Here is a 6,556-nt window from a genome sequence, read left to right as displayed (position 1 = left end):
TACATACAAAATTGTATCACTATTTACATATATATATATATATATATATATATGTAAATAGTGATACAATTTTGTATGTATACAATTTTGTACACATATATATATATACATATACATATACATATACATATATAATCACAAGTGGTCAGCGCTAAATACATGAGTAAATGAGGCCTAAAACATTTGTGGTCGTATCACTTAAATCACATACAGAGACAGCCTACTCGCCACATTTGCAGTGAAAACACTCTGATTGCATCGCGACCACTGTGGAGCTCTGCCTAATCGGGAGCCAATTAATACAATTAATACAATGTCGCTGTGAGCAGGATTCGAACCTGCGCAGGGAAACCCCATTGGATTTCGAATCCAACGCCTTAACCTCTCGGCCATCACAGCTGCTCCATTAAGTCCTCATCCTGAGAGAATGAGAATGAAGCCGAGAACCTCTGACTACATTATAATAAATATTAGTTATTACAAGCTCACAGACACCAGCAAAAACCCAAAGGCCCAAACATCACTCCTTTACTCTAGCATTAGGCTACAGACCCTTTTACCCTCAACAGCTCTTTTTCATAGGAACATAAATTCTTTGTCAATAGTGATTAAACTTTAAAAAGAGTTGAGGCAAGATTGGACCTGAATTCACGAGCCCTACGAGATCCGTTAAATCCCCCTCCCCCCACACTGCTGTTTGCACAGAACGTGAGCGTCGCGTTACATTAAAAACAAAGTAACGCTGCATTGTATTTCTGACGTAGCCTACTCTACACGCTGGAGCTGCTTCCATGGAACAAAAGGGTTTGGAACATTCAATTGGATGCGTCAATTGTTGCGGCGCATCCAATTGAAACACACAATCCAAAAGAGAGATATATATATATATATATATTTATTATCATTAGACTAAATCTCATGTGTGTCCCCAAGCTATCTATTAAACAGATATGATCTTAATCTTAAAATCCATAACTGCTGTTGTTAGTTGGCTGATAATAGGCCAGCGCACTGATCTGCTAGCATTATGTGATTTATATATTGCATAGTAAATGACCTAGACAGTAAGGAAGGGCTGTTGTATACCCAAACACCGAAACTTTCTTAGTTAGGATTAGGAGGTAAATTGAATCCTGCTCACAGTTGAGAAGAAATGGGCTAGTTATTACAAGGTGGAAATTTAAGTTCTCAGGTTGTTCCTTGGTAGAGTAAGATGTGTGACACTTGAGATAAAGGTTGATTGAGAGAACTTGAATAAAGGTCAGTTCTTTTGTTCCAGAATAACCACTCTCACCGCCACATTAGGATTTGAACATCTAATGATTTGGCTATTAAACACCCTCAGATTCCTGTAGAATGAATTTCAGCATGTCACATGTTGTATGTTTTTTTTTCTTGTGACTTTGTGTTTCTGTCTGTTTAGATCTTACATGAACCACTTTTATGCCACACCGAGCAGATCAGCTTCACACAAACCCATCAAAACATCTTTATTGATTTCTTTGTCTCCAAAGTGCGCTTTTGTATTTCAGCCAGCTACTTTTTGTGAGAGGTCAGTCAGTGCTTTCAGTTTTCCTTCCACAATTGACTAAAGATCTCAGTGGAGGATCAAGAAAAGGGAATTATTATTTTCAATTTACCAAAATTAGCTGATGTATATACAGTATATCAGGGGTGTTTCCTCCGAGGAGGCAAGAGAGGCAGAGCCTCCTCAAAATAAACAAAAATAAAACAATGCCAATATTACATAATATAACATTAAAAAGTGTATAAATCACTGTTTTTTTCCTAAAGTAACACTGTCCAACAGCTACACCAGCAGGAAAAGTTACAGCGGTAGTCCGCGTCTCTCTCGCCTCCCTTGAGCCCATTGAGTTTTAACAGACCCCCTAAAGCGTGCCGTGAGTTTGTTGGGGGTAATTGAGAATGAATGGCCCTGTCCCAAATAGCACCCTAAACTCTCGCGGTCTTCCTCTGAGTACACACTTTGGTGATGTATTGCCACTTTAACTGTCGGGTAGTCTGCTGTGGAGCTCGCCTCAGTGCGGGCTCGGCAGAAGTGCACATCGAGGGTGCATAGTGGCCGCAAAGGGGGCGCTCGCAAGCACCCTTCTGAAAGCTAAAATTATGAACAGGGACACCCTACGATCTTGTGGACTTAATGGAAATCCCGCCTCTTGTGGTTGTGCTCGTTTGTGAATCAGTCTGAATGAACAATATAATGGGAAGATCAATTTAAAAAAGTAAACAGCAAACACACTTAGATATAACCACTTTTAAGTCAAAATAAGACTTAACATGGCATGAAAACATGAATAGCTGAACATAAGTTCACAAATAAAATATATTGTTTAAATTGATACTGCCTTGAGTTATTATTTTGGAATAAATGTAAAATGCTTAAAAACACAAACTTGATTAGATTCATACTTGGCTTTAATAAATATAATATTGATTACATTGTTAATGTAAAAATAGAATAGTTTTCTTCTTCTTCTTCTGATAATGTAAGTAGTGCTTATTTAACCAAGAAAATGTGACTGGGACATGCATTTACATTTTATTTAAGAAAAAAAAAAAACAATTTTGAGGACTTTGCCTCTTCGTTCCAGAACACCACCGCACACCACTGATATATCAATACAATAGCAGGAATCTTAGCATGAGAGAACTAAAGTGAAGAAGAGAAAGAGAAGTTAAGACAACAGGAAAACAAACATGTTCTCCTTGTAAGTTAAAATTGTGGTTGTTGTTTGTTGAAAATCTTTCCCAAATATCTTCTGACATCATTCATGATGACTGAAGAAAAGGTTATGTGTTTAGAATGACAAAATGGTGATTAAATATTGTATGAATTTTTATTTTTTGGTGAACTGTACTATTAACAAGTCTTCAAGGATAGATGTCAAAAAGTCACCAGCCAAAGCAACTGAACGCCTTCATTCAAGTTCCTAGTTTCTTCACACCACTATTAAATCATGTCATTTTCAACAGCAGGAAATTAGAAAAGCGTAACACATTTTTATCTCTACCAGAACATTTCCCTTCCTCAAGCACTAGGAAGGGAGGCTGTACACCTTAATTTAGATAAAAGAAATAATAGATCATAAAATATCTGTTACTGTAACTGACGTCGGTTTAATTTCATTAGACCACAATGATGCTATTGATCAAATAAGAGCATTAATGGCAGTCTCTCTCTCGCTCTCTCTCTCTCCCTCTCTCTCTCTGTGTATCTTCATTGCGGTTTCCCTTCTGAGCGTGTGTTGTTGGAGCTGCAGACAGGAGAGAAAAAGAGCAATTTATTTTTTTTACCTCAAGGCTCTTTCCTCTGGGCTGATGCTTTGGTCTTGTGAAAGAGACACAAATCCCTGTATCACTGTGCTTGTAAGAAAAGAGCAAACTCTATGACCTCCAATGAGAACCCTCAATAGCCCGCAGAAAAACTGCCTATGATTAATTTACACTAAGATATAACAGATACTAAAATTGAAGCATATCTGAATTAAATGCATAAGAAAGTATTGTTTTTGTGGTTAACTGAACTATATATGGTATAATAAATCATTTGATTATTCATTATTATTATTTTCATTAGTTGTATTCCATATATAACATTAGGGATGTCCAGAGATCTGCAGGTGTTGGAGTCATTGATTTGATTCGTGAAACTACATCGCCACCTTCAGGATAATTTGTGCCATTACAGTAAGTGTCGCGGCTTCACTGTAGAAATGCCTCTGTTCAGAACTTCAGATATTTTGACTGAATATGAAATCTACTATTTATCATTTTATGATAGAAATCAATCAGAGGTCAATCAAAAATAGTACTGCCAAGAACGTAATTATAGTGCAAAATGAATAGGCATGAAATAAAAACTTTGAAACATGTGAAACAAATGTTAATTTAGCATCATCTCTGTTTTACTTTCTTGTTGAGATCTCATATGGGAGACCGGGGATGGTTGTAACACGGGTCAGTTGTAACACTTCCAATTTTCTCCAATCAGGGACAAATTACAAATCACCTGATTCACTTCACTCATGCTTAGTTTAGTCCTTATTCCACATATGATGAAGAAGATCCCTGGGGCAGACAGCAGATTTTAGAGGGGAAAAACTAATTTTGATGTAAGACAGTAACCTTTTTTACTTTAATTATTTTTGTGATGGCAATGCCTGCTTTATAGTTAAACTCGTCAAAGTTAAATTATGTTTTGTGTATGTGTTATATATTTTTAATGCAAGTTATTAGTGCTAATGTTTTGGTTGTTAGCTATAAGATGAGCTAGCTCATGGCTAAGACGCTGGGTTAGTTTTAACAACAAGACTGTAACAGTTAGCTGTAACATCAATGAAACTTTTAGCAACCTACCCCAAGCAATTTTTAGTTGTATTGGTATGTTTTCTTTGAATTTCAGTATGGCTAAGTCTTAGAAGAGAAAGACAAACTGAGTGATGTCCCTCAGCATTTTGAATTATACAGTAACTGACAGGAACATACATGCTCACACAAACAGAAACAATGTTCAAGTGTTCAACTTCACTTTATTATGGCCAATTACTATTACTTACAGAAACATGCTTACACACACACACAAACTATGTTGAAAAAGTCAAAATCCATTTTTTGTCAATCTTTATTTCATAATGTTACATTTCACCTGTTACAACTAAACCGGACTATGGGGGTGAATTGTAACATTTCACTCCTCATGTTTGAAACTAAACCATGGATTTTCTGTTTGGGCTGCAAATATAACAGCTGCGTCACATAATAGCAGACTTATAACTAGTTTGTATCTCATTTTAAATGCACTGGCTTAAAAGAACTCCAAGATGGTAATGTCAAAACTGTTACAACCATCCCTGGTCTCACCAATAATTCATAATTATTGTGTAATTCATACACAACCCGACTCATGCAGTCAAATGTGACTTTAGAGTAAACAATGGTGGCAAAAATAATATGCCCCATTGAAAGAGATAGTTCACCCAAAATCTGATAATATAATCTGTAGAAATATCAAGTTAATCAGGACTTTACCTAGAATTGTCGGAAGAGGAGAATTCGGCCGGAAATCAGCCGGATTATTTTATAGTGTGTGCCCCACTTTATGCAATATGAGAAAAAAAAAAAGTATAATACAATACCTGGCATGTGAAATTTTGTTAGCAGGGCAAAGCAATGAGATTAAATGGATAAAATATGCAAAAAAAAAAAAATAAATAAATAAATAACTGGAAGAAAACTAGTTTGTCAAACGTGTTATGTCAACATACCCACTAGAGCCTGAAATTAAGCCTAAAGAAAGCCAAATATAACCACAGTGTAGATATAAACAGAAAAGGAGTGAGATTAAAAGGAAATGGAATTACCATTTTTAACCACTGAAGAAAACTGAGAGAAAAGAATACTGTCAGTATACCCAAACTAAACAGACCAGCATATTACATCAAATTAATTTCCCCTCAGAAACGCAAACAGACCAGGTAAAGTGACATTATTTATTACTAGTCAGATCTAACCCAAGGTCTTTCGTAATGTAGATTGGAATTATGAAAACTGTAGTTACATTCAGTTTATCTGAAATATGACAGGTTCTTCACAAACACTCAAAAATAAAATTGTTCAACACAGCTCTGTTGAAGAGTTGGGAAACACTTTGGAAAAGTTCCAGGCCCTTTCTTGGAATGTTCAGCATTGGCTTAATCCTTGTTATTTTCCTTAAATTTAGAACATCCATTAATAGTTCATTCACACAACATACATACTTGATATAATACAACAAAAAAAAGGCCAGGTAATGGTACCAATAGTCCCAAATTTCCATTTGGGAATCTGTTAAAGTTGCTGACCCTGCAGTAATTTAGATCTGCCACCAAAAACAAATGTCATCATTGCACACAATAGCTATACATGAGATTTACAATCACATGGGCCTGTTTAACTCCGACCAGTGGACAAACATTCATGTATCTTTGCATATGTGCTCCCAAACTCTTCAAACAGGACAAGTTATGTGGTCAACAAACTCAAAAGACAGTGAAAAATATAAAAAAATAAATCAAACCCTGCATTAATCACACATACTTTACATTCAGATGACATAAATACGTCTCTTTTAAGGTGTACTGGTAGAATAAAAAAAATAACGTGACATGATTGTGCTGTACAGAAGCTCTTGTGCACTGATGTTCTATACAACCCTCCAGAGTCTCCACTGCTCTTAAAGGTCTTTAGTGTCTGCTATACAATCCATTATATACAGATCAGCCTTCATTTAAAAGCATTAGGTAGAATTCAGACTCCAATTTGAGGGAAATATGGAGGTCAGTTGAAGAGGTTGTTCATTATGGCAGACAGAAGAAACAAGATGCAGATGAGTCAATTTTATGAGCATCCAGAGACTGACGTAAAAGTGATTCCTGACCGCTGTTTCATTCTGACAAAACAAATTTAAGCCTTAAGCTTGCATTTAATTAAGCTTGTTGGGTGAAAAATCACAAAAACATGTCCGGGTCATATTTTACCCCAAAATCAAAAAAAAAAA

The 6,556-nt window shown here is 35.9% G+C and overlaps 1 non-coding gene across 1 annotated transcript; it reads right to left on the bottom strand.

The window, feature by feature from the left end:
• Window positions 1–317: 317 nt before the first annotated feature.
• Window positions 318–399, bottom strand: trnas-cga (transfer RNA serine (anticodon CGA)). Its single transcript has one exon. It is a non-coding gene; the product is annotated as a tRNA-Ser (tRNA).
• Window positions 400–6,556: the final 6,157 nt, after the last annotated feature.

Source organism: Sinocyclocheilus anshuiensis, unplaced genomic scaffold (genome assembly GCF_001515605.1).
Source record: "Sinocyclocheilus anshuiensis isolate Anshui unplaced genomic scaffold, SAMN03320099.WGS_v1.1 scaffold189, whole genome shotgun sequence".
Lineage (NCBI taxonomy): Eukaryota > Metazoa > Chordata > Actinopteri > Cypriniformes > Cyprinidae > Sinocyclocheilus > Sinocyclocheilus anshuiensis.
Note: the sequence above shows the minus strand (reverse complement) of the source record. Positions and strands in the feature narration are given on the sequence as shown.